The sequence below is a fragment of the Anomaloglossus baeobatrachus genome, chromosome 1 (genome assembly GCF_048569485.1).
Source record: "Anomaloglossus baeobatrachus isolate aAnoBae1 chromosome 1, aAnoBae1.hap1, whole genome shotgun sequence".
Classification (NCBI taxonomy): Eukaryota; Metazoa; Chordata; class Amphibia; order Anura; family Aromobatidae; genus Anomaloglossus; species Anomaloglossus baeobatrachus.
In genome coordinates this window covers 646,520,783-646,548,781 of record NC_134353.1, presented here as the reverse complement: position 1 = coordinate 646,548,781, position 27,999 = coordinate 646,520,783, and the positions used below count along the sequence as shown (strand labels likewise).

Sequence of the window (27,999 nt, the reverse complement as noted above, 5' to 3'; positions counted from 1 at the left end):
TTTTGAAGCGTGATCACCGAACAATCAAGCGTTTCATGGCAAATAGCCAACAGGGTCGCAAGAAGCATGTTGGGCAAAAAAGGCGCATATTAACTGCCCATGAATTGAGAAAAAATCAAGCGTGCAGCTGCCAAGATGCCATTTGACACCAGTTTGGCCATATTTCAGAGCTGCAATGTTACTGGAGTATCAAAAAGCACAAGGTGTGCCATACTCAGGGACATGGCCAAGGTAAGGAAGGCTGAAAAACCACCACCTTTGAACAAGAAACATAAGATAAAACGTCAAGACTGGGTCAAGAAATATCTTAAGACTGATTTTTCAAAGGTTTTATGGACTGATGGAATGAGAGTGACTCTTGATGGGCCAGATGGATGGGCCAGAGGCTGGATCAGTAAAGGGCAGAGAGCTCCACTCCAACTCAGACGCCAGCAAGGTGGAGGTGGTGTACTGGTTTGGGCTGGTATCATCAAAGATGAACTTGTGGGACCTTTTCGGGTTGAGGATGGAGTGAAGCTCAACTCCCAGACCTACTGCCAGTTTCTGGAAGACAACTTCTTCAAGCAGTGGTACAAGAAGAAGTCGGTATCGTTCAAGAAAAACATGATTTTCATGCAGGACAATGCTCCATCACATGCATCCAACTACTCCACAGTGTGGCTGGCTAGTAAAGGTCTAAAAGATGAAAAAACAATGACATCGACCCCTTGCTCACCTGATCTGAACCCTATAGAGAACCTGTGGTCCCTCATAAAATGTGAGATCTGCAGGGAGGGAAAATAGTACACCTCTCGGAACAGTGTTTGGGAGCTTGTGGTGGCTGTACAAAGTGATGAAAAAGTCATATTTACCCCCCAAGCAAGGTCAATAATAAATCCAGCATGCTCTGCTAAAACAATCCCTCAAACAGTTCAGCTGACTGAAAACCAAAAAAAGTTATAGGTTTCAGAGAATGGCGACAGAAAACACTTTTTTTAATTTTATAATAATTTCACCACTAAAATAAACAAAAATACTATACAAGTTTGGTATATAATTGTAGTGAGCTGGGAATCATGTTGCCAAGTCATATTTACTACATAATAAATGCCATAAATAATAAAAAAATGATGGAATTACAATTTTTTTTCACAATTTTAACAAAGACTTTTTTCCCCATTTCCAGTACATTGTATGGTAAAGTGAATGGTGGCATTCAACACTACAACTAGTACTGTAGAAAAGCAAACCATTATATGGATGTGAAGACAGAAAAATAATGGCTCTTGGAAGAAGATGAGGAAAAAAAAATCAAGTGAATTGACCGAGACCGAGTTCGTCTAGTCTGAGTGTGGCTGGAAGTGTGCCAATCGCATACTTGTGGTCATGTGAATGCCCGCTCTCGTCGGCAATACTGGAGCATTCTGATAGGTGCAGTGTATACTCCGGAAGGGTTCAGAAATCTGCAGTCACATAGAGTAACTGCAGACCTTTAGCAGAAGACCAGACAAAATCTTAAAGGGAATCTATCAGCAGGTTTTTGCTATGTAAGCTGAGGACAGCATGCTGTAAGGGTTAAAAACAAAAAGCAACTATGCTTCTCTTATCAGTGTATGAAGTATTGTTTACTTAAACTAAAGGCTTTTTTACCCTGTGATTAACATTACAGAACTATAAAGGTACATGCAGAACAGTCCAACACACCCGCTACTGTGATTGACACCTCACAGTGAATGCACAATCTCTATAGAGAGCCTGGTGTGGACGAGGCAGCTCCCTGGGCTCAGCTATATGCGTAAAATTCAGTTCTTTGATTATGTGAGAATGGTTGCAACCAGTAATCTATGTAATATATGGTTGGATTCAGAATCTCTTTGCCTATATTAGGCTGCTGTCAGATGAGGTAGCAAAAACCTGCTGACAGATTCCCTTTAAAGGCTGGGTGCACATGAGCAAATGCAGAATTGTTCGTTTTATGCCCCGATATAATTGACAAATTTTCATCTGTATGTAATCCGTGTTTGTTTTTACGTCATTTACTTTTTACATGAACAATTTAATAAATAATAAGGGACAAAACACATGAGATAGTAACCCAGATCATATTGGTGTGCAAAAATCAGATCCCTAATGGGCCATATACAGTATGATCTGATATTCCACACCCATTGACTTATATGGGGCGTATGTTCCAGAATACAGATAAAAAAAGGGGCCGTTTGTAAAAAAAAAACCGTATACAGTATATGAACTATCACATAAACTTGCATTGGTTAATATGCTGTCCACTATGGTTTTTTGGTGAATTTTACACTGTTTTTTCGCTGAGCAAAAAAAAAGTTATTGTGACAACAAAGTGGATGGAATTTAACTGACTTGCGGTGCGTGTTTTTTTTTTAAGAAACAGCTCACCCCCAGCATCAGTTTCTCTTGAGGGTATGTTGATGTTTATGTGTGGATTTTCCACATGGAATTGCATTTGATGCGGAAAATTCACAAGGAAAAAGCACGCTGATGCTGTGATCTGCTAACGACTGTATCAATAATGTTTTGTCAACACCAAATACCGGGGAATATATATATATATTTTTTTTTTATATTATTTTTAACATTTTTAATATTATATTTATACATGTGTGTATAGATGTATTTTTTATATCTATATATATAATTGCCTTATTCTGTCTGTCTGTCTTGCTCCAAAATTGTGTCCTTACCGTGACATGTCCTTACGGTGACAAACAGTGGATTGGCCGCTGGCCTCGCCATGGCCCCGCACCCCCGCACGGATTGGCCGCTCGCCTCGCCTCCTCCCCCCGCATGGATTGGCCGCTCGCCCCGGCCCTCCGCACGCATCGCCAGACATAACCTTGCGCTGCTGGGATCGTGACGGAGCCAGTGAATGCTGGTAACCATTATACATATCGGGTAACTAAGGGACCTTAGTTACCCGATGTGTATCATAGTTACCAGTGTACACCGGCTCCGTCACGATCCCAGCAGCGCCAGACATAACCTTGCGCTGCTGGGATCGTGACGGAGCCGGTGAACGCTGGTAACCATTATACACATCGGGTAACTAAGGTCCCTTAGTTACCCGATGTGTATCATAGTTACCAGTGTACACCGGCTCCGTCACGATCCCAGCAGCGCCAGACATACCCTTGCGATGCTGGGATCGTGACGGAGCCGGTGAACGCTGGTAACCATTATACACATCGGGTAACTAAGGTCCCTTAGTTACCCGATGTGTATCATAGTTACCAGCGTACACCGGCTTCCGGTACACATGTGCAGGAAGCCGGCATTATACTCCTCTCCCCCCAGGACAACTCCTCCTATTATAGTCCTCCTATTATACTCCTCTCTGAGTATAATAGGAGAACTATTATAGCATGGGGGATGGAGCACGATGGGGAGTGCGCAGCATGGGGGATGGAGCACGATGGGGTGCGCAGCATGGGGGATGTAGCACGATGGGGTGCGTAGCATGGGGGATGGAGCACGATGGGGAGTGTGCAGCATGGGGATGGAGCACGATGAGGGGTGCGCAGCATAGGGGATGGAGCACGATGGGTGCGCAGCATGGGGGATGGAGCACGATGGGGAGTGCGCAGCATGGAGGATGGAGCACGATGGGGAGTGCACAGCATGGGGGATGAAGCACGATGGGGAGTGCGCAGCATGGGGGATGGAGCACGATGGGGGTGCGCAGCATGGGGGATGGAGCACGATGGGGGGTGCGCAGCATGGGGGATGGAGCATGATGGGGGGTGCGCAGCATGGGGGATGGAGCACGATGGGGGGTCGGCAGCATGGGGGATGGAGCACAATGGGGGGTGCGCAGCATGGGGGATGGAGCACGATGGGGGGTGCGCAGCATGGGGTATAGAGCACGATGGGGGGTGCGCAGCATGGAAGATGGAGCACGATGGGGAGTGCGCAGCATGGGGGATGGAGCACGATGGGGGGTGAGCAGCATAGGGGATGGAGCACAATGGGGGGTGCGCAGCGTGGGGGATGGTGCACGATGGGGAGTGCGCAGCATGGGGGATGGAGCACGATGGGGAGTGCGCAGCATGGGGATGGAGCACGATTTGGGTGCACAGCATGGGGGATGGAGCACGATGGGGGTGCGCAGCATGGGGGATGGAGCACGATGGGGGTGCGCAGCATGGGGGATGGAGCACGATGGGGAGTGCGCAGCATGGGGGATGGAGCACGATTGGGGTGCACACCTCCCCCCAAAACACACACACCGCCACACGCGCACCGCACAACACACCACACACACACTGGGAACCACAAACACCGCCCTACACAGACACCCACAAACACAGACAACGCCGCACACACACAACACCCAATACACAAACACCGCAGCATACACAAATATACGCACATACCGCGCAACACACACACATTGCACAAAACATACCTCCCCCAAAACACACACACGCACCCCACACCCACACATACCACGCAACACACACACAACGCTACAGACACACAGCGCTCTACAAACAACGCAACACACAAACAACACCGCTCTCACCCCCCGCCACACCCAGACAACACCCAGAACATGTACAGCGCCCTACACAAACACTTGGTAACTACACACAACAACATGTATATATATATAACAAAAATCATACATTAACTACACAATACGTAAATTCTAGAATACCCGATGCGTAGATATATATATATATATATATACTATATATTTATATGTATAAAAATATATGTATATATATATATATATATATATATATTTTTATACATATAAATATACAGTATATATATAAAGATACATATATACACACATATATATATAAATAAAAAAAATTACACACATGCAGATATATATATATATATATATATATATATATAGCAGCTTTTTTTATAACATGACATACAAAAAAGAGGCAAAAACTGTAGCATCATATATACAATTTTAGAAGAAAATGTACATGACAAACTCACCAAGCACTCATCGTGGGAGCGGAGCCTTATACATTTGTCTGAACAAGTCTATAAAGAAATAATACAAAGAAAAACAAACATGAACATGCTGTTTGCTGACCACATGCTAATGTCTGTAGTCAGCTTGAGATGAATAAGCATCCTCCTGTGGACAGTCATGCGCTCCTGTCATATGATCTATTATTTCATAGTAATGATCAGATCATCATCAAATATTAAAGAAACTGCTAATAAGAATTGTAGCAATAGTGTTTTTCTTACAAGAGCAACATCCCCTGTATAATTAGTTTATGTTACTGGCTACAGCAACCACTGTTTGTGCTGCTTGTCCATAGAGCAGGGTTAAATAAGTAGATCTCCATGCCTTTTGGCCAACAATTAAAATGTCACATAAGCTTGGCTGAACAGGCCAGTTAATTCAGTGGGGCAGATGCTTCTGAGATAATCTATAGTCTTCCCTGCATAAGCTGTCAGGCAGGCAGTGGCTGCCAGCCTACACAAATATTAAAGGGAATCTGTCACCAGGTTTTTGCTTCCCTATCTGAGAGCAGCATAATGTAGAGACAGAGACCCTGATTCCAGTGATGTGTCACTTACTGAGCTGTTTCCTGCCATGTTAATAAAACCAATGTTTCCTCTGCTGCAGATCTAGCAGTTATACAGAGGTCATGAATATGCTGGACTACCCTGCAGCATGCCAAGTAGTCCTCTAATGATAATCTACTGCTGATTACACAGTGATTTTTATCAGAAGTACACTTCCCAGCCCAGTAAGTGACCCTATCGCTGGAATCAGGGTTTTGCCCCTACATTATGCTGCTCTCAGATTAGGTTAAACCTGTTGACAGATTCCCTTTAAATTGCCAGTAAACCCTAACAAAACATCAGGATCCATGAAAAAATAATTGAGCCATTGAAAATCTCCCATCTATCCTGTACCTATGCATAAGTTAGGGGTATATTCACACTGTGCATCATTTCTTCATTTTTACCCACGTGTTTTTGATGCTTTTCACCTGCAAATAAAATATAAGCAGCATGTGCAGTGCATAGGATTTCACTTTGCTCGTATGGTAAAATGGTGTGTTTTTTTCATAGCAAAAACGCATGGGAAAAAGAAACGCAATACGTCATCAAGTCCTAACTGTGCTTGGTAAAATTAATAATGCCAGCTATTTTAATCACTGCCTAGGTGTCCTAATAGGGCAATATTTTGCTACTTTTAATCACATTTATAACATCAAAACCTTCACGTTTACAAAGAAACACAACACATTACATCTGCAGACATTCACAGCGAGAAGTCTGTTCCCAGTAGGGACAATTACGGCTTTCTGCATTGAACCGCTCTGCTTCGGTAATGGGGCATCCATTCTTTCTTTCAAAAAGGAGAATCAATTACTTGTTAGCTGTAGAGGGAAAATATTTCTGAATATTTCTTTTGCCATCTCTGAAATAGTAAAGTATATTGATTTGGCGTAAATGAATATATTTTTGTAAATGAACTCCAGGAATTTATCAGTAGAATAATTAAAAGTTCCAGGGGTTTTTATAAAGAATTTTGAGAAAATTGAAGTGGAGAGCACATGGCTGTACGCTCGATAATGTGTTTGCTAGCAAGTGGTTTTACATTCCAGATTGCTACTTGTTTGTTTTCTGCACTATTTTTCCATGTCTTACTGTTGATATGCGGATTAGAACTAGACTGCCCTCTGGTGCTTGCATTTGTTTTGTGCCAGTGAGCAAAAAATGGGTGAAAATATTATACATTTCGAAAACATGCACACAAATCTTCCCTGGGATTTTCCACCAAGGAAATCATAAAAATACACAATGTTCTAAAATCTTTAAATAAATCAAGTTCCTGCCGCACCTCTTCAAATGCTGCCAGATCCCATACCAGTCATGTACTTCCTGTTCTGGCCAGATAGCCAGTTCCCAACTGGTCACTGCTACAGTCAGTGATTGGCTGTAGTTTCTGCTAATAAAAAATATTACATGTAAAAGTCCTTAATCTGCTATTTGTTTTTACATTTGTAGGGAAATCTGGGTAATAATTACTGTGTAGGACAAGAATGCAGGACAAGACCACCAGATATATGACCAAGTGAGGACTTCTTCAGACATCAATGATCTTTCTTGTATGCAAAAACCCTTCAAGTTTCATAAACGTTTTTGATCAGAGTTTCATTAGTTTGGTCAGTTTTCACCATCGGAGTTTCATCAGTTTGGTCAGTTTTCACCATCAGTTTCATCAGTTTAGTCAGTTCTCATCATCAGTGTTTCATCAGTTTGGTCAGTTTTCACCAACAGAATTTCATCAGTTTGGTCAGGTTTCATCATCAGATTTTCATCACTTTGGTCAGTTTTCACCATCAGAGATTCTTCAGTTTGGTCAGGTTTCATCATCAGAATTTCATCACTTTGGTCAGTTTTCACCATCAGAGATTCATCAGTTTCGTCAGTTTTTACCATCAGAGTTTCATCAGATTGTCAGTTTTCACCATCAGAGTTTTATCAGTTCAGTCAGTTTTCACCATCAAAGTTTCATCAGTTTGGCCAGTTTTCACCATCAAAGTTTCATCAGTTTCATCAGTTTTCACCATCAGAGTTTCATTAATTTGGTCAGTTTTCACCATCAGAGTTTCATCAGATTGTCAGTTTTCACCATCAGAGTTTCATCAGTTTGGTCAGTTTTCACCATCAGAGTTTCATCAGTTTGGTCAGTTTTCACCATTAGAGTTTCATCAGATTGGTCAGTTTTCACCATCAGAGTTTCATCAGATTGGTCAGTTTTCACCATCAGAATTCCATCAGTTTGGTCAGGTTTCATCATCAGAGCTTCATCACTTTGGTCAGTTTTCACCATCAGAGATTCATCAGTTTGGTCAGGTTTCATCATCAGAGTTTCATCACTTTGGTCAGTTTTCACCATCAGAGATTCATCAGTTTGGTCAGTTTTCACCATCAGAGATTCATCAGTTTGGTCAGTTTTCACCATCAGAGTTTCATCAGTTTGGTCAGTTTTCATCATCAGAGTTTCATCAGTTTGGTCAGTTTTCACCATCAGAGATTCATCAGTTTGGTCAGTTTTCACCATCAGAGTTTCATCAGTTTGGACAGTTTTCATCATCAGAGTTTCATCAGTTTGGACAGTTTTCACCATCAGAGATTCATCAGTTTGGTCAGTTTTCACCATCAGAGATTCATCAGTTTGGTCAGTTTTCACCATCAGAGTTTCATCAGTTTGGTCAGTTTTCATCATCAGAGTTTCATCAGTTTGGTCAGTTTTCACCATCAGAGATTCATCAGTTTGGTCAGTTTTCACCATCAGAGATTCATCAGTTTGAACAGTTTTCACCATCAGAGTTTCATCAGTTCAGTCAGTTTTCACCATCAGAGATTCATCAGTTTGGACAGTTTTCATCATCAGAGTTTCATCAGTTTGGTCAGTTTTCATCATCAGAGTTTCATCAGTTTGGTCAGTTTTCACCATCAGAGTTTTCGTCTTCTGGAAAAAAAAAAAGTTGTAGGTTCATCAAGCTTCTCCTAACAGCAGCAGATGGATGGCATCCAAGTGCTAGCTCAATTCATGGGCCCATAGACATGTCTACGTGGTTTTGTGTGGACCACTTGGTCCACAAAAATACAGGCATGTGATCCGGTCCATAGACTATAACAGATATGAGTCCTGTGTGAAAAACTAAAGTGTGAATGCGCCCTAAGTGGGAAGGAGTCTGACAAAGCTGAGTGAAAACTGTCACAATGACAACCGTAAATTGTCTGTCTTTTGAGATATATTGAAAACTAATTGGTTATGACTCCTAGTATAGCTCTCCAGAAAAGGGCTGAATACAATATGAAACAATATAATTGAAAAGGAAACTTATCCCTCTTTTATTCTGTTGGGATATGTTCCTACTTGCTTTTGCCAAGAATTTACGTGGAATGCAGCACAGGGCTTTGTGAAGACTTTATTGTAACTAGTGTCATATGATTTTTTCCTTTCCTCTGGTATTTTTAGAGATGTGCTACAAAAGCCACTTACTAATATACTATTAGGAGCTTATCCTCAAAGTGTGCTGCTGAAGACGTTTTTCGTGAATTAAATTCCTTTCCAAAGATTACCGTAAATAAAAAGTGATCAAATTGTACTGCACAGTTTTATAAAATTACAGCTCACCCTCCAATAAACAACTTGTAAAAAGGTGCAACATTTTAAATATTTGACAAATAGGGTAAATTAAAGGTAACCTGGCAGCAAGCAATTTATATGATTGTGTAGTTCTTTAACGAGAACCCCTTCAGATGGAATATGCACCCAGAACCACAAGCAGTTCTGGATGCATATTGCTAATCCCTGCCTAACTGTCCCAGCCAATGGTAGCATAGATAAAGGATTCTTTAGAAAAAAGTATTTCTAAAGATCCCATATGATATGATAATGAGGCCAGAGACTAGTCGCAAGGGCGTTACTTCCCTTGGCTAGTTGCCCCCCTTAGCATGTTAGCACGCGCCCTGTGGGTGTGCTAATATGCTAAGGAATGCGCAGTGTCAGAGGATGGTTGCGCTCACCTTTCTGCTGACATTGCATCCGACTCCTGGATTTCGGCTCAGTGCACATGATCCCTACAATTTCACTTTAAAGGGTAATCCAGTTGATCCCTTTATGACCTCTTAACTTCTGCTGCAACAGGAAGAAATCATATTTTGAAGTTCAGCATGGAAGTGCATAGGGGCATAACGATGCACTTACAGCTTCTCAATCTACACTGTATTCTTGAACGAGCAGCATCCTCCTCTGGCTGAGTGACAGATCATTTTCTCTGATACAATGGCCACTAACCTGTGAAACAGCCAGGGGAGGATGCTGCTAGTTCAGGAATACAATAGATGCTGAGGAACTGTAAGTGCATTGTCACAACTCAATGCACTTCAAGACTGGATTTCAAAATGTGATTTCTTATTGATGGAGCAGCACTTTAGAGTCATAAATGGATCAACTGGCTTATTGTTTAATGGGCCACATGGTCATATAAATGGTTTGAGGGAAAAGGATGTAAAAGTTCCCTTTAAATAGTTACATGAAAATACTGGGCCAAGGAAAAAACAAGCCCTCATACAGCTATACCGGCAGAAATTTAAAGAAAGAAGATATAAATTAAAATAAAGGAGTTAAAGGGAATCTGTCACCAGGTGTCTGCCACCTATTCTGAGAGCAGCATAATGTAGGGGCAGAGATCCAGATTCCAGTGATGTGTCACTTACTGGGCTCCTTAGTGTAGTTCTGATATAATCACTGATTAATCAGCAGCAGATTATCATTAGAGGACTACTTGGCTTGCTGCAGGTAGTCCAGCATATTCATGAGCTCTGTATATTCTGCAGCAGAGAACACATTGATTTTGTTAAAATGACAGCAAACAGCTCAGTATAAGTGACCCATCGCTGGAATCAGGGTCTCTGTCTCTACATTATGAAGCTCTCAGATGGGGGAGCAAAAACCTGGTGACAGATTCCCTTTAAGCTCCATCGAAATTGGAGGTTGTACAGAGCTGTGATATGCCCATTGATATGAAACCTTTTTAGCATTCATATTACGGTTGATAGACCTCCAACTGGCATTAATATTGATTAGGGCTCAGTTTAATAGAACTGTGATATATCCAGATGTAGCATGTGTACTAGGGTAGCAAAAACAATGCAAAAATAATGCTGTGTAAAATCTTCCTAACTACTGGCTAAATGATTGTTCAACCAATCATCTGGAAATTATCACTCCATTTTCTCCTATTATCATGCATGAACAGGCAGCTGACTGTAAGCAGAATGAAGCAAAAAATTCACCGAGGAAAATCTCTACTAGGCTTAATAAACATTAACTTGTTGGTCGACCATGTCTGGATCAGAGCATTGTGCTGCCGACATTTTATTCTTCTAGTAAAGTGGACCTTTACTGCTTTTATTACATTGTTGTAGATTATGTAAATGATTGTAATATTCTCATCTTGTTTTATGCTTCGTTATCGCAGTAAAGACGCTGTGCATGCTGACAGTTTGCTGCTCTTTTACACTTGCAAGCTCGGAGTGGTATGGGAAAAAGTGCAAAAATAAGATGGCCACATACATAAAATTTAATGTGCAAATTTTGGCACTTATGGCTGATCATCTAACTCCCTCTGATACTAAATGGCAGTGGAGGTGTCTATTCACCTCTCCATATTGAGGACACATTCATGCTCGCTGGCTCCTTGAAATACATTACATTCTAACATTTGATCTCATAAAGTTTCTTCAACACAACAAGAAAGTGCAAAGTGCATTTAAAAGATAAGTAACTGCCTCTGCCACACTCACGTGGAAATCACGCACATGCCGCGAGACACGTATTTTCCTTGCGTGTTGCGTGTGGTAAGTACGTGACTCCGGTACGTGCGGTCCACGTGTGTTCTCCGTGTGCTATCCGCGATAACACACGGAGAACCGGTAATTTGCATACTCACGTGGTCCTCGTTGCTGTCCAGGGTTCTGATCTTCGGCTCCAGCCCCGCCCACTCCCCGCTGATGCTGCTTCCGGCCAAGTGGAGGGTCAGAAATCAGTGCCCGTGACATCACGCCCACCTCCTTTACATGCTCATAATGAGTGGCGGTCGGCAGCAACTGTTTGGAGCGGAAGATTCTGCGGGGCTGGTGGAGGTGAGTATGTGTTTTTTTATTTTAAAATAATGACACGTGTTTCTCTGGCGCATGTCACACGGGACCGCATCCACACTACATCCGTGTGGTATGAGTGCAGGCCGTGTGACACCCGTGATGCCGGAGAAAACATGGACATGTCGGCGGGAGGGACACACGGACACACGTTCCTTTCCAAAATACTTATGTGTGTCCAAACCATTATGAAATCATATGTCCACGTGTGTATGTGCCTCCGGTACGTGAAAAAACTGCCAAACACGTACCGGAGGCACAAACCTGTAACAGAGGAAGGACACATAAGTGCAATGATATAATACATAGACATAACTCATTAATTGTAAACTTAAAGCACCACTGCAGCAGGTTTTTATTTTTGAGTGCTGGAGTGATGCTTTAAATGTAAGTCCACTGCCCCCTGTCATATGCTCACCTTGGCATCATCTTGCGCCCATAATTTCTGTCTGGCCGAAGTTACAGCACAAATTCCAAATGTAAGTCTATGAGAGCCAGAACAAGGTTCTCATAGACTTGTATTGATTTGTGATCTACGGGGCGTTCCATGAAACATTGGAACTGCCGGCAAGTCACAAATCTCTCTATACCTACTGGAGCGACAAACATTGAGATGGCGGCAGGGGAGTATAAGAACAGGGCCACAGGGCTTATAGTTAAAGCACCACTACAGCGATGTAATGAAAAAACAAACACTGGAGTAATGCTTTAAAGTAAATGCCTTCTAGCATTTAAATTTAATGAGGTTGAAGAGGAAAAACTAATATTGGAGCTGATGCTTCCAGGTATGTTGAATGGAAAAATCACCTAAATTTCCTCTCAGTGCATGTGGAATTTATTGCATTACTGCTTACACAACTACAGTATCTAATTGGAGTTTATCACCCCTAACCCTCGCACAATGACATCAAACGTAGAGTTACAAAGTCCACCCAGATACGATGAGTAATAGATTTATGTAAAAGCTGTGAGGATTTTCCTGTAGTCTTTATGACACGTAAACAAATAAAGAATAAAACAGTGTTCTGCCGGCAAATATGAGCTCTACATCATGCACCAAATACAATGGTACTTTATTATAAGGCTATTGGTATTGGCCCATTCATGAATTTCACTTTACATATGATAAGTAGTAAAAGGTGCAGATACAAAAGCCACTCCACATGAAAATGCTCTACAGACTCATAATACCATATAATTCCTACAAATTAACATTAGGGGTCGGGAATTGTGATGTAACCCACATAATTACCCAGTTCAAAGAACCTGTCAGAGCAGTTTTTGAATGTAAAGTAAAAACATGGCTGTAATGGCTCCAAAATACTGATTAAATTGATACCTTCAGTAAAGAAATCCACTTAGTTTTTCTTCTTTAATCACCATTTGATGTTTTATGCTAATTAGATTTGGGTGCTAATTAGATTCTGTCCCTCAAGATAGGTGGCCCTATGCTAGCTCTATTCTCGGGGATACCCCTAATGGTGGTGATGCCTGAGTCCATTTCTGATGATTCTCCCTTCTCCAGGGAGGGGGCAGCAGAATAATAAAACTCATAGATTTAGACACACAAGTGCGTACCAAAACTCAGCACACACACACACAAAGGTAAAGACATTAAGAATTTCAGGAGGAAACATAAGAGTAGGAAGGAAGCTGCAAAACAACAGGAGTAAACTTACACAACAGCAACAAGCAAATACCACTATTTTCACCAGAGAATCTGAGACACCACACCACATCACACAGATCAATATTGAAAATATAGCTGGCATGGATGGACAGATTCCCCCAGCATAAATAGGAATGGAGCAGATGTGATAGGCTTACCCACAACATGTGAAGAAAGGAGCAAGCAGACTAGCAGAGATTAAAGGCCGCTTTACACGCTGTGACATCACTTGTGATGTCACTAGCGATCGCATCCACCACCGTTGTGCGTGCGACACGGGCAAATCGCTGCCCGTGGCGAACAATATCACTAGTACGCGTCACACTCACAAACCTTCCTAACGACGTCGCTGTGGCCGGCGAACAAACTCTTTTTTAAGGGGGAGGTTCGTGCGGCGTCACAGTGACGTCACACAGTGGGCCAACAAAAAAAGCGGAGGGGCAGAGAGCAGCCGCATTAACGTCACTCCCATCTCATTGCCGGAGGACGCAGGAACACTGTTGTTCGTCGCTCCCGGGGTGCCACACGTAGCGATATGTGCTGCCTTAGGAACGACGAACAACCTGCGTCCCAAATGAGCAACGATATTTGGGAAAGGAACGACGTGTCAACAATCAACGATTTTTGCCGTTTTTCGGATCGTTAGCGGCCGCTCGTAGGTGTCACACTCAATGACGTCACTAACGACGCCGGATGTGCCTCACGAATTCCGTGACCCCAGCGATATCTTGTTAGCGATGTCGTTGCGTGTAACGGGGCCTTTACTCTTGCTAGTTTGCCTATGAGTCAGCACACAGCAGGTCAATGCCCGAGTCTGCCTGTGTTAATCCCAGACACCAGAGAAACCATCAGGTGGAGTGTCAGAATCTGCAATCTGAACAGAGCCCAGTGCTGCCATGGCAGTTGGTGAAGTTTGAACAAAACTCCGTGTGACAGTACCGCTTCTTCTAAGCGGGGCCTCTGGATCCTCAGGACCCAGTCTCTCAGGATGAACACAATGGAATATCATAAGCAGGCGCTCAGCATATCTGAGGCTTGAACCCAAGTCTTTTCCTCAGGGCCATAACCTCGCCAATGAACCAAATACTGTAAGGATCAGCCAAGGAAAAAAGTATCAATGGTTTTGAACACCTGATATTCTAATGACCCGTCGACTAGGACTGGAAGCGGAGATAAGGAAAGACGGGTTCCCGAAGCCACATATTTCTTTATTAGAGATCTAAGAAAACTATTATGAATCTTGTAAGCTTTTGGTAATTCCAGGTGGAAAGCAAAAGGATTAAAGGTATGGTGTCGCATTTTCTATTTTTGTATTAATAATAGTGATCAGTGATCATGGAATCAAGTATTTTTAATACAAAATTAAATTCACTGTTTATTTAGTTTTTATTTAATTCTAGTTTACTGAAACACTGGGGGCTGCCATCTTGGATTTTCTTTGTGTAACAACAGTTACCACAAATATGGCAGCCTTTGTGCATCAGAGACAGTTGTCGGACTGCGACCCTATACTTAACACAGTATACAGCGGAGCACAGTATACAGCGGAGCACGGAATACAGCGGAGCACAGTATACTGCGGAGCACAGAATACAGCAGAGCACAGTATACTGAGGAGCACGGTATACAGCGGAGTGTGGTATACAGCAGAGCACGTAATAGAGCGGCGCACAGTATACTGAGGAGTGCGGTATACAGTGAAGCACGGTATACAGCAGAGTGTGGTATACAGTGGAGCTCAGAATACAGTAGAGCATGGAATACAGCAGAGCACAGTATACTGCGGAGCACGGTATACAGCAGAGTGCGGTATACAGCAGAGTGTGGTATACAGTGGAGCTCAGAATACAGCAGAGCATGGAATACAGCAGAGCACAGTATACTGCGGAGCACGGTATACAGCAGAGTGCGGTATACAGCGGGGCACGGAATACAGTGGAGTGCGGAATATAACGGAGCGCGGGATACAGCGAAGTGCAGTATACAGCAGGGGGCGTGGTATAGAGTAGAGCACAGAATACATAGGGGCGTAGTATACAGTGGCGCACTATGCCAGCAGTCCTCAGTGATACTTTAGACATTAGGATCACTTTGCGGTCACCAACAATATGGCTCTGCACAGTGATCCTGAACTTTATTCTCTCTTAGGCTAGTTTCACACTACGTCTTTTTAACATCCGCTGAAAACGTTTTTTTAGCGGAAGTACGGATCCTGCTTTTACAGCAAATAACGTATGCAAACGCATATGTTATTTTGCAGGATCCTGCACTGGATGTTTAGGGGCGGGCATTGGAGTCATGTGATCGGGAGTGAGGGGAACTAGACTGGGAGGAGGCTTCTGACAGCTGCAGACACAGGTAACCAAGGTAAACATCGGCCTTGGATACCCGATATTTATGTTGGTTACGAGTGTCTGCAGCTGCTAGGAGCAGGGCTGCCTGCACGCGTAACCAACGTAAACATCGGGTAACTAAGATAAGTGGTTACGCGATATTTACCTTGGTTCCGAGTGTCCGCAGCTGTCAGGGTGGGGGGGAGGGGAGAGAGAGAGCGAGAGAGAGAGAGAGAGAGAGAGAGAGGGAGAGAGAGAGAGAGAGAGAGAGAGAGAGAGAGAGAGAGAGAGAGAGAGAGAGTTCCGGCCATGGAAAGTACTTTCTGGCCATGCTCAGTACAAAAGCAGGATCCTGTCTATCAGCACGCCAGCGTTCACCTGCGTTTGCGTGCGTTATAGTCAGGATCCAGCAATTTGCAGTACTTGGACGGAGCTCAAAAACGCTACATGTTGCGTTTTTGAAACATGTTAAAATAACGCAAAAGGACGGATCCTGCGTCTAACGGACGCAAACGCATGCGAACGGAGGTGGACGCGAGTCCATTGAAAATGCATTGAAGGGAAAACGGATTTGCACAGGATCCGTACTTCCGTTAAAAAAACGTTTTCAACGGATGTTAAAAAGACGTAGTGTGAAACCAGCCTTACTCTTTTGGAAACCCCCAGCATGGGAGGGGGAGGCGTGACATCACACACATGAGAGCAGATTCCACGCACTATTATTGCACTTGTAATGTGAGCTAGCTCTACAGTAGGATTTCAGAAGCTGCTCCCCCTAGTGTTTAAAAGTGGAAAATATCAAACGCTTAAAATATTATTTTTAATATTTTTCTCAAATAAAAACAAATAATAATAATATTTAAACATACCATTAAAACATTAATACTTTACAGTTTTTCAGTTATTGAAATTTTTTTTGACGGCACCTTCCCTTTAATGACTGATGTAATTTTGCATGGAGCAATAAACCGAGGTTCTAACTTCAGTGAAGGTATCTTAAGATTAATGTTTTTTGTAGATAATTACACTAAATCACCCACACACAGGTCCAGACCTGGCATATGTCTATAGTCAGCTGCACATTTATACTTAGAACCCATGTCACGCAAATGCTGCTGAACCCTCTACCATGTAAAAAATAATGCTGAAACCAATTGGTCCTCCCTAAGTACTCCTGATGAGTGCCCCTCCTGAAATGTACAGAACTGGGGATGACGACCATATACACAAAAAGGAGATATACCAGAAGATTCATGGAGATTATTATTGATGACAAATTCGAAAAGGGGAAGGAATAAGGACCACTATTCCTGGTTATCAGAAACAAAACAACACAAATTCTGATTCATGCATTCTGTTTGCCCATTAGACTGAGGATGGCACGCCGATGAACTAGATAGTTTAATCCCTAACTGAGAGAAGAAAGCTGTCCAAAAGTTAGCAATAAACCGAGTTCCTCCATCAGAGACAATATTAGAGGGAACTCCATGGAGTTTAACAACCTCCCGTACAAACACCTGGGCTAAGGTCTTGGCATTAGGTAAACAATAGTAAGGCAATAAATTGTGTCATCTTAGAAAACCTATCCACCGTCACCAAAATAAACATATTGCCAGCTGAGAAAGGGAAATCTGTAATAAAGTCCATGCAAATGTCTGTCCAAAGTGGACTATGCACACTCAAAGGCTGCAAACATCTTGATGGATGAGAGTGAGATGCCTGTGAGCGTGTATGGGTGGCATGCACAGACACATAATACACTAAATCCCTCTGGATTCTGGGCCACCAAAAGCAATGTAATACAAGATCCAGAGTACCTTTAACCCCAGGGTGACCAGCCAGGACTGAATCATGATGCTCTCCCAGAACCTTAATACGAAGATTCAGGGGAACAAACGACTTGTTCACCAAAATTCCAGTTGACGCATCACCTTGAGCCTTAGCAATCTCAGACACCACATCAGTACTGAGCACCAACACCACCATGCTCTTCTGAAGGATGGGGACAAGTTCCTCACAGGGTCACCCACCCAACCCGGAGAACTCCTGGACAAAGCATTAGCTTTAATGGTTTTAGAACCAGGGCGACAAGTAACCAAAAATTAACCCTATTACAAAATAATGACCACCAAGCTATTCTCGATGTAAAACGCTTAGGCTATGTGCACACAGTGCGTTTTTCGCGGCGTTTTTGCGCGTTTTTCGGGTACGTTTTTGGCCTCAAAACTGCAGGACTTTGCTTCCCCAGCAAAGTCTATGAGTTTTCATTTTTGCTGTCCGCACACATCTGTTTTTTTTACCTGCGTTTTTGAGTTAAAAAAAAAAAATGGACATGTCAGTTCTTTCCTGCGTTTTTCTGCGTTTTCCCCCCATGCAATGCATTGGAAAAACGCAGCAAAACGCAGCCAAAAACGCACCAAATCGCGGCAAAAATGCATGCGTTTTTTGATGCGTTTTTTCGACGCAGGTGCGTTTTTGTGCATTTTTAGCGGCCAAAAACGCACAAAAACGCAGCGTCAAAAAGACGCAGTGTGCGAACCTAGCCTTAATCGACTCAAGGTAAGGAAGGTTCTTAGGCTATGTGCACACAGTGTGTTTTTCTCGGCGTTTTTGCGCGTTTTTCGGGTGCGTTTTTGGCCTCAAAACTGCATGACTTTGCTTCCCCAGCAAAGTCTATGAGTTTTCATTTTTGCTGTCCCCACACAGCGTTTTTTTTCAGCTGCGTTTTTGTGGTGACCACAAAAGCGCAGCATGTCAATTATTCCCGCGTTTTTCACTGCGCTTTTCATCCATTGAGTTCAATGGGATGTTGAAAGACGCAATGAGAAACACAAATAGCTGCGTTTTGGTGCGTTTTGGTGCGTTTCTAAGACCAAAAACGCAGCTATAAACGCAGGAGGTGGGTAGTAAAGTGACGTGTACAGGAAGAGGATTCCTTCTGTCAGTATATACAGAAGCGTGAATCCTCCCGGTACCGTCACCGTCGCTTCCATCTCCCGTCCTGTGCATGTATGCTGCCGTGCGGCGCCATGTCTGGGCGGGAGGTGGAAGCGGCTGCGAAAACAAAAGTTAACAGTAGAAAAAAAAAAAAAGTTATACTCACCTGTCTGCAGACTCCCGGTGCCATGCCCGCTCCCATCTCCTCTCACGGTATCGCCACCCCCGCTCCGGCTGTGTGCAGACGGCCGGGAAAGCTCCAATGGATGCAGGACCTGGCGATGGATCACCTGATGCAGTCACCTGACACATCAGGTGATCGTAAGTATCGCGGTGACGCGGGCGCCCGGCCGGTATCAGCGGATGCGTCAGGAGACTTCATCCCTGATTACCGGCAGCTGCTGCAGCGATCGGACAGGATCAGACTCCCGCCCCATCGCTCCAGGAGCTGCCGGTAATCAGCACATAAGTGAGTATTATTATTATTTTTTTTTTTTGCACCGATGCATCTGCTGATTGTATAAACGGCTTTTATACAACCAGCTGATGTGTGATGTGATTCAGGCACTTGATCCTGACACATCATCTGATCACTTTGCCTTCCAGCAAACCGATCAGATGATATTGGATCCGGATTGGATGGCGCGGGACCCTGACCCAGGATTACTGCGGAGGGGGGTTTATTTCAATAAAGATGGAGTCACTAATTGTGTTGTGTTTTATTTCTAATAAAAATATTTTTCTGTGTGTTGTGTTTTTTTTATCTTTACTAGAAATTCATGGTGGCCATGTCTAATATTGGCGTGACACCATGAATTTCGGGCTTAGGGCCAGCTATACAGCTAGCCCTAACCTCATTATTACCCGGCGAGCCACCCGGCATCAGGGCAGCTGGAAGAGTTGGATACAGCGCCAGAAGATGGCGCTTCTATGAAAGCGCCATTTTCTGGGGTGGCTGCGGGACTGCAATTCACAGCGGGGGTGCCCAGAAAGCTTGGGCACCCTGCACTGTGGATTCCAATCCCCAGCTGCCTAGTTGTACCCGGCTGGACTCAAAAATTGGGCGAAGCTCACGTCATTTTTTTTTTAAATTATTTCATGAAATTCATGAAATAATTTAAAAAAAAAGGGCTTCCCTATATTTTTGGTTCCCAGCCGGGTACAAATAGGCAGCTGGGGGTTGGGGGCAGCCCGTACCTGCCTGCTGTACCCGGCTAGCATACAAAAATATGGCGAAGCCCATGTAATTTTTTTTGTTTGGGGGGGCAAAGAAATCCTGCATACAGTCCTGGAAGGAGGATGCTGAGCCTTGTAGTTCGACAGCTGCTGTCTGCTCTCCTGCATACACTATTGGATGGAGGATGCTGAGCCTTGTAGTTCTGCAGCTGTCTGCTCTTCTGCATACACTAGTGGAGAATGAAGAACACATTGAAGAAGGAAATGACATCAGACCTTTTTTTTTTGTTCACTGATAAAAAACGCATAAAGACGCAGTGAGCAAAAACGCAGCAAAACGCTGCAAAAAAACACACCAAATCGCGGCAAAACGCGTCCGTTTTTTGCCGCGTTTTTTCGACGCAGGTGCGTTTTTGTGCGTTTTTAGCGGCCAAAAACGCACAAAAACGCAGCGTCAAAAAGACGCACTGTGTGCACATAGCCTTATGGTCAGCAACTACTGTAACAGGATGAATAGTTCACTCCAGGAAATATCGCCATTCATCAAATGCTAACTTGATCACCAGTAATTTCCTACTACCAGTATCGTAAATATGTTCAGCTGGAGATAATTTCTTAGAAAAGAAGGCACATGGATTCAATTTACCAAGGGATGTACCTTGAGACAATATAGCTACCACCCCCACTTCTGATGCATCAATCTCCACCGTAAAAGGTTGAGACACATCAGGCTCTATCAATATGGGTGGTGTTGAGAAGCACTTCTTAAGACAGTCGAAAGCATACAAAGCACCCTGAGTCCATTTAGAGAAGGCCGTACCTTTTTTGCCATGTCACCCTAGTGGTCTTGCTATAGCTGGGAAATTCTTAATAAACTTCCAGTAATAATTTGCAAAACCTCAAAAACGGTGCAGGGCTTTGAGGTTCTTGGGATGGTCCCATTTCAATATAGCCTTCAATTTAGTGGGATCCATCGAAAAACCTGCAGCTGAAATAATGTAACTAAAAAATCTAACTTCTTGAACGGCGATCACATTTTTCTAGCTTAGTGTACAATTTATTCACTCTGATAATTTGTTCTACTTGTCTGATATATTCCAAATGATACCCAAATCCCATGAATATATAAGGATGTTATCAAGGTAGGTGATTACAAATTTTCTTAACAGTTGAGAAGACACATCATTAACAAATGTTGGAATACTGCTGGCTTGTTGGTTAGACTGAATGGCATTACCAGATTTTCAAAATGCCCCTCAGGTGTATTTCCACTCATCTCCCTGTCTGACCCGGATCAGATTAGGCCCCCTAAGGTCAAGTTCAGAGAACCATGTGGCACCTGCAATCTGACTATACGGGTCAGGATTAAGTGACAGGGGATACAGATCACGAGCCGTTATCTGGTTGAGCTCACGAAAATCCTGGCATGGCTGTAGTCCACCATCCCTTTTTTTTAACAAAGAAACCGGAAGCTGCAGGTGACGAGAATGGCCTAATGTGCCGTTTAGCCAAACTCTCTGTTATATACTCCTTGAGAGACAATCTCTCAGGGCCCGACAAGTTATACATTCTGCACTTGGGCAATTCTATCCCTGGCCTCAACCATATGGTGCAGTCATAAGTAAAGCACTGGCAACTCCTGACAACCCTTCTCAGAAAACAGATCAGAAAAATCTGAGAAAGGATCAGGAAGACTATAGATAACCACCAAAATACAGGTCCCTGGACAGTGTTCTTTATAATACGTGCTCCATTTAATTATGTTCTGGATTTTCAAGTCAACAGTGGGGTTATGTGGTGCAAACCAGGGAAACGCTAAGACACTTTGTGCATGAAGGCACTCAAGCACATAAGAAGATATGAGCTTCGAATGAAGTACCCCTATACAGAGTTCCAGCTCACACTCAACAAAACCCCCCTGAGAAAGAGTTGTCAATGGCAAAAACTCGTACCACATTAGATAACTCCTTCTGCTCTAACATAAAAGAATGAGTGAATTGTTTATCAGTTATATTTTCCTATGGACACTATCCAGAAAGACCATAAAAGGGACATCTAAACCCCCAACCTTAACCCTAGCAGGTATTACACATGGAGATACCATGGTGGAGGAAACATGTAGACCTAGGTTGGAATTCCTCAACCCACCTGGGTCTAAAAAGTTTTCAGACAGCTATTTTTCTTTGGGCAGGGACGGACAGGTACTGATAAAGTGTCTCTTTTTGCAACAGAAAGACAAATTCCTCCCTTTTAGCATTAGAGGAGTTTCTCCCCCTATAGGGCATCCCTCCAAGCTGTATTGGATCGGGTGCAGCCTCTGGAGGTAATGTTGATACAGTAACCCCCAGAGAGTCTTTTATGAGCCGTTTCCTGGAAACTGCGGTCAACATAGCAATAGACATGACACACTTAGGAGGAAGAGGAGCTTCATACATTACCAACACCTCTTTTACCCTCTCGGATACACCTCGGAAAAACTTTGACTTTTGAGAGCAAGTTCTTTCTATTGAGTGTCCATGAACCAACGCTGGAATTCGGTCAATAATCCTCTGCAGGTTGATTCCCTTGTTGCAGTGAATGTTAGACTCGGCTAAAGATATTTTGTCTGGATCATCAGCCTGAGTGCTGAGAAAAACCTTTCCACCAACAAAAAAATAAGGTGACTCAGAGGGCAAAGAAAAAAACCATGCTTATGGGACCTCACTCAAGAGTGAGAGCACAATTCCCACACACTGTGCCTCATTACCAGAGGAGTGCGTACGCAGACAGAAGTACAATTTCCATGCTTCCCTAAAGGTAACAAACCAGCTGCGCTCCCCCGAAAATCTTTCCTGGAGGAACAGTTTGGGTTTGAGTGATCAAGCTGTTGGGGGAGACCTGAAGTAGGTCTCTCTCAGAGTCTCGGAGGAGGATTCCAGATCAGAACTGCGCAGTGTATATGAATCAGGAAAAATGACCACACAGAGATGTATCTCTATACAGGAGAAGCACAGTGCTCTTCTAACCCTTGTATTCAAAGCATAACATTCTTATAAAGTTTTTCTGCATTTTATCTTAACCAACCAATTAGCTTGGGTCTAGCTCATTCCTTTATTTGAGCAACATTCCTTAGTAAAGCATTTCAGGTGTGTCTAGCCATAGACAAGAGTCTATGGATAAAATAATGTTTGTTACTTATTTGAAACTACAGGTGAGTATCTCTTCTATTCTTGAATGTCAGTTACTTATTTGAAACTACAGATGAGTATCTCTTCTATTCATGAATGTCAGTTACTCATTCATGAACTAAAACTTATTCTACTTAGCCCTAAGCATTAATTGTTTTGGTTATACATTCCGTTAATATTTCAAATAGGTATATGGGAAGAAGCAATACATAAAGCATTCAAAGTACAGATTATCTTGTTATATTACACTGGACAAACGAATCATAGCCTAAGCCTTCACAAAGTGACTAGAACAGATTGCACTGATGTGGCAGACTCTGTCACACAACGTGCATACACAAAGTAAAAGACAATAAGACATTTAGGAGGAAACATGAGTATGAAAGAAGCTACAAAACAAAAGGGGTAAATTTCCACAACAGCAACAAGCAAATAGCATTATTTTCACCAGAGAATCTGGGACACCACACCACACAGACCAACATAGAAAATATAGCTGGCATAGGTGAACAGATTCATCCAGCATAAATAGGAAGGTAACAGATGTGATAGGCTTAGCCACAACATGTTTAATAACGGAGCAAGCAGACTAGCAGAGATTAACTCTTGCTAGCCTGCCTATAAATCAGCACACAGCTGGTTGATGCGTGAGACTGCCTGTGTAGATCCCAGACACCAGAGAAACCGTCAGCCATGTCAAAATTGGTAGTCTGATCAGAGACCAGTGCCGCCAGGACAGTCGGCTAAGTTTTAGCAAAATTCCGTGTGACAGTCCGGCCTGTGTATGACACATGCTTACATTTCAAACACACAAGACAGAGGGGCCGTGAAATCACAGATAGGATGGAGAAGATCCTGTGCATAGTACGGCCCCTGTGCACCAAAATTTAATTAGCATAAAACTTCAAAAGTGATTAAAGAACCACAAACCATATTTCTTAACCAAAGGTAACAATTTAATGAGTATTACAGTCCCATTTTATTTATGTTTTAACTGTACATTAAAAAATCATGCTTAAAGGTACTCATTTAGATATACTGTATGACCCAATTACATGGGTCAATGTCAGGACATTAACAAGATTAATCAACTATACACTAGTCATTCAGCTCTTGTTTATGAGCAATGAATAGGGTATTAGTGATTATTCTGTCTTCAGATACAGTACAAATTATCAGCAGCACATCACCTGTTTGAATAGGGAAATGTGCTGCTGAAAAAGGCTGTACGTGCTCACTAAGGACAAAAATTCTGAAAATCTCACAGAAAAAAACAGCCTTACCAACATAGTTGGGGGCTGCTATCCTATGCTGGGGAAACCCATACTTATTGAGCCCCCAGCCTAAAAATAGCAGCCTACAGCCGCCCAGGATTGTCGCATCCATTAGATGTGACCATCCCGGAACTTTACTCTGCTCTTCTTGATTGCCCTTGTGCAGTGGAAAATGGGGTAATAAAGGGTTAATGGCAGCCCACAGCTGCCACTAAGCCCTGGATTGGTAATGTGAGGCATCTATGAGACCGCCAATTACTAATTTGTAAGTGAAAAGAAATGAACACAAGCGCCAAAAAAACCTTTATTTGAAATAAAATTCAAAAAAACACCCTCTTTGATCCCTTTATTACCCCCCAAAATATCCAGGTCCAACATAATCCCCACGATCTCCCACAATGATTCCAGTCCGGCTACATCTGAAGTCACAGCGAGTGGCCATAGAACATGACTGCCTGCTGTGAGCTTCAGGCAGAGACTGAGCCTCAGCGATGAGCGGCGATGTCACTCAGGCTATTTGTGGTCACAGGTAGAGGCCCCCATGGCCCTCCACCTGTGATCGCAGGTAACATCATCAGAGGTGGCTTCATTAAACTGAGTGACCTCAGGTGAGGTTACCTGCAATCATAGGTGGAGGATCGTGGGAACCTCTACCTGTGACTGCAAATAGCCTTAGTGATGTCACTCAGAAATTCTCTGCCTCAATTTCACAGTGGATGGTCATGTTCTATAGCTGCTCGCTGTGACTTCAGATGCAGCAGAGCTGGAATCATCGTGAGACCTTGTGTGAATTACTTTGAACTTGGGTTTTTTGGAGCATAAAGAGCTGAAAAGAGGGTGTTTTTTCTATTTGATGTCAAATAAAGGATTTTTAGGGTGCTTGTGTTTATTTCTTTTCACTTGCAGTGAATGGGAATTCGTAATGGTGGGTCTAATAGATGCCTCCCATTACTAATCCAGGACTTAGTGGCAACTGTGAGCTGTTATTAACCCCTTATTACCCCGATTGCCATCACACTAGCGGAATCAGGAAGAGCAGGGTAAAGTTTTGAGATTGGTTGCATCTAATGGATGCAGCAATCCTTATCCCTTGTAGGCTGCTATTTTTAGGCTGGGGGCCCAATAAGCATTGGTCTCCCCAGCCTGAGAATACCTGCCTGGGTATCAAAATTGGGTAAACTACACATTGTTTTTTTTTAAATTATTTATTTAAATAATTTTTAAAAAAGCAGCATGTGGCTCCTCTTATGTTGATACACAGCCAAGATAAGCGCACAGCTGGGGGCTGTAGCCTGTAGCCATATGCTTTATATGTCTTGGGTATCATAATATGGGAAGACCATACGCCAATTAATTTCTTTATTTATTTTTACTCCACTCCACAGTGACCCATAGAAAGGGTCTGAGATTGCAAGCAGCCAGACATGGTGTCACACAGACGGGACCACGCCTGCCTCCAATCAAGTAGTCTTCAACCCCCTGCAGATTTAGCAGGTTTGATAAGATGCAAATAAGTTAGAGCCTGCAAACTTCAAACAAGAGCAGGATTTATTAACAGATGCATAAATCTTACAAACCAACAAGTTATGTTGCTCAGTTAAATTTTAATAAATTTTCAACATAAAAGTGTGGGTCAATTATTATTCAACCCCTAGGTTTAATATTTTGTGGAATAACCCTTATTTGCAATTACAGCTAATAATCGTCTTTTATAAGACCTGATCAGGCCGGCACAGGTCTCTGGAGTTATCTTGGCCCACTCCTCCATGCAGATCTTCTCCAAGTTATCTAGGTTCTTTGGGTGTCTCATGTGGACTTTAATCTTGAGCTCCTTCCACAAGTTTTCAATTGGGTTAAGGTCAGGAGACTGACTAGGCCACTGCAACACCTTGATTTTTTCCCTCTTGAACCAGGCCTTGGTTTTCTTGGCTGTGTGCTTTGGGTCGTTGTCTTGTTGGAAGATGAAATGACGACCCATCTTAAGATCCTTGATGGAGGAGCGGAGGTTCTTGGCCAAAATCTCCAGGTAGGCCGTGCTATCCATCTTCCCATGGATGCGGACCAGATGGCCAGGCCCCTTGGCTGAGAAACAGCCCCACAGCATGATGCTGCCACCACCATTCTTGACGGTAGGGATGGTATTCTTGGGGTCGTATGCAGTGCCATCCAGTCTCCAAAGGTCACGTGTGTGGTTGGCACCAAAGATCTCGATCTTGGTCTCATCAGACCAGAGAACCTTGAACCAGTCTGTCTCAGAGTCCTCCAAGTGATCATGAGCAAACTGTAGACAAGCCTTGACATGACGCTTTGAAAGTAAAGGTACCTTACGGGCTCGTCTGGAACGGAGACCATTGCGGTGGAGTACGTTACTTATGGTATTGACTGAAACCAATATCCCCACTGCCATGAGATCTTCCCGGAGCTCCTTCCTTGTTGTCCTTGGGTTAGCCTTGACTCTTCGGGCAAGCCTGGTCTCGGCACGGGTGGAAACTTTCAAAGGCTGTCCAGGCCGTGGAAGGCTAACAGTAGTTCCATAAGCTTTCCACTTCCGGATGATGCTCCCAACAGTGGAGACAGGTAGGCCCAACTCCTTGGAAAGGGTTTTGTACCCCTTGCCAGCCTTGTGACCCTCCACGATCTTGTCTCTGATGGCCTTGGAATGCTCCTTTGTCTTTCCCATGTTGACCAAGTATGAGTGCTGTTCACAAGTTTGGGGAGGGTCTTAATTAGTCAGAAAAGGCTGGAAAAAGAGATAATTAATCCAAACATGTGAAGCTCATTGTTCTTTGTGCCTGAAATACTTCTTAATACTTTAGGGGAACCAAACAGAATTCTGGTGGTTTGAGGGGTTGAATAATAAATAACCCTCTGAATAAACTTTTCACAATTTAAAAAAAAATAAATAAAAAAATAACATTCTTTTTTGCTGCAGTGCATTTCACACTTCCAGGCTGATCTACAGTCCAAATGTCACAATGCCAAGTTAATTCCGAATGTGTAAACCTGCTAAATCTGCAGGGGGTTGAATACTACTTGTAGGCACTGTACATGAAGGTAAATGAAGAATGAGCTACCGGAAAGCAGTTACAATCACGCAGGAGACTCGGAAAGCCAGAGTGCTAGCTCTAATCCCCCTATGCCTTCTACCATCAATTTTAAGAGATGGATTCTGGTCCCAATAGACTTATATGGGGATCACTGTACAACCAGATATCCAGGATCAATTCCGGGCTGGACCCGATTTTTTAAAAAAAATCCGGTTAGTCCCACTGATCCTGGATATCTGTGAGTTCCCCCATCACTAATTGTAAGAAGTTTGGGGAGACCCAACTCATGAACACCACATTAGAGCTTGTCCACAGTGTGGCTGAACGACCTTGGGGAGAAAATAATCAGGGGGAGGTATATAGATGGGAGTCTGACCTCACCACCAAAATGGCAAAGATTATGGAAATGCTGGCGGATCGGAGGCCTATCACATCTGGTCACCCTGTCAACAGAGACCTCACCAGGATTCAGCAGTTTTCTGGGGCTAACTAATAAAGGGGATGAATGTGATGACTCAGCACCTGGTCACTTGCATGTGGGATGAACTGTTGTTAATTAGGTCAGACGTATGGTTTGTTTGTTTGGTAAATCAAAAGAAGTTAGCCATTGTCTCAGACTGAGCAGAGCACTATTATCCATTAAATCTGCATTGCCTGCTAATATGTTGATTGCATCAGCCATTTTGACTACATCAGTGAAAGGAAAATTATGCAGTT

The 27,999-nt window shown here is 43.1% G+C and overlaps 1 protein-coding gene and 1 long non-coding RNA gene across 2 annotated transcripts in view; one reads left to right on the top strand and one right to left on the bottom strand.

Annotated features, from left to right (window-relative positions):
* ADCY4 (adenylate cyclase 4) overlaps positions 1-5,078 on the bottom strand; it is a 272,900-nt gene extending 267,822 nt beyond the window's left edge. The window contains exon 1 of the mRNA XM_075319682.1: positions 4,969-5,078. The gene's annotated coding sequence lies outside the window, so the exon portion shown is untranslated. The remainder of the gene's footprint in view (positions 1-4,968) is intronic.
* Positions 1-27,999, top strand: part of LOC142246626 (uncharacterized) — a 181,834-nt gene that overhangs the window by 118,832 nt on the left and 35,003 nt on the right. The gene's annotated exons all lie outside the window — the stretch shown is intronic.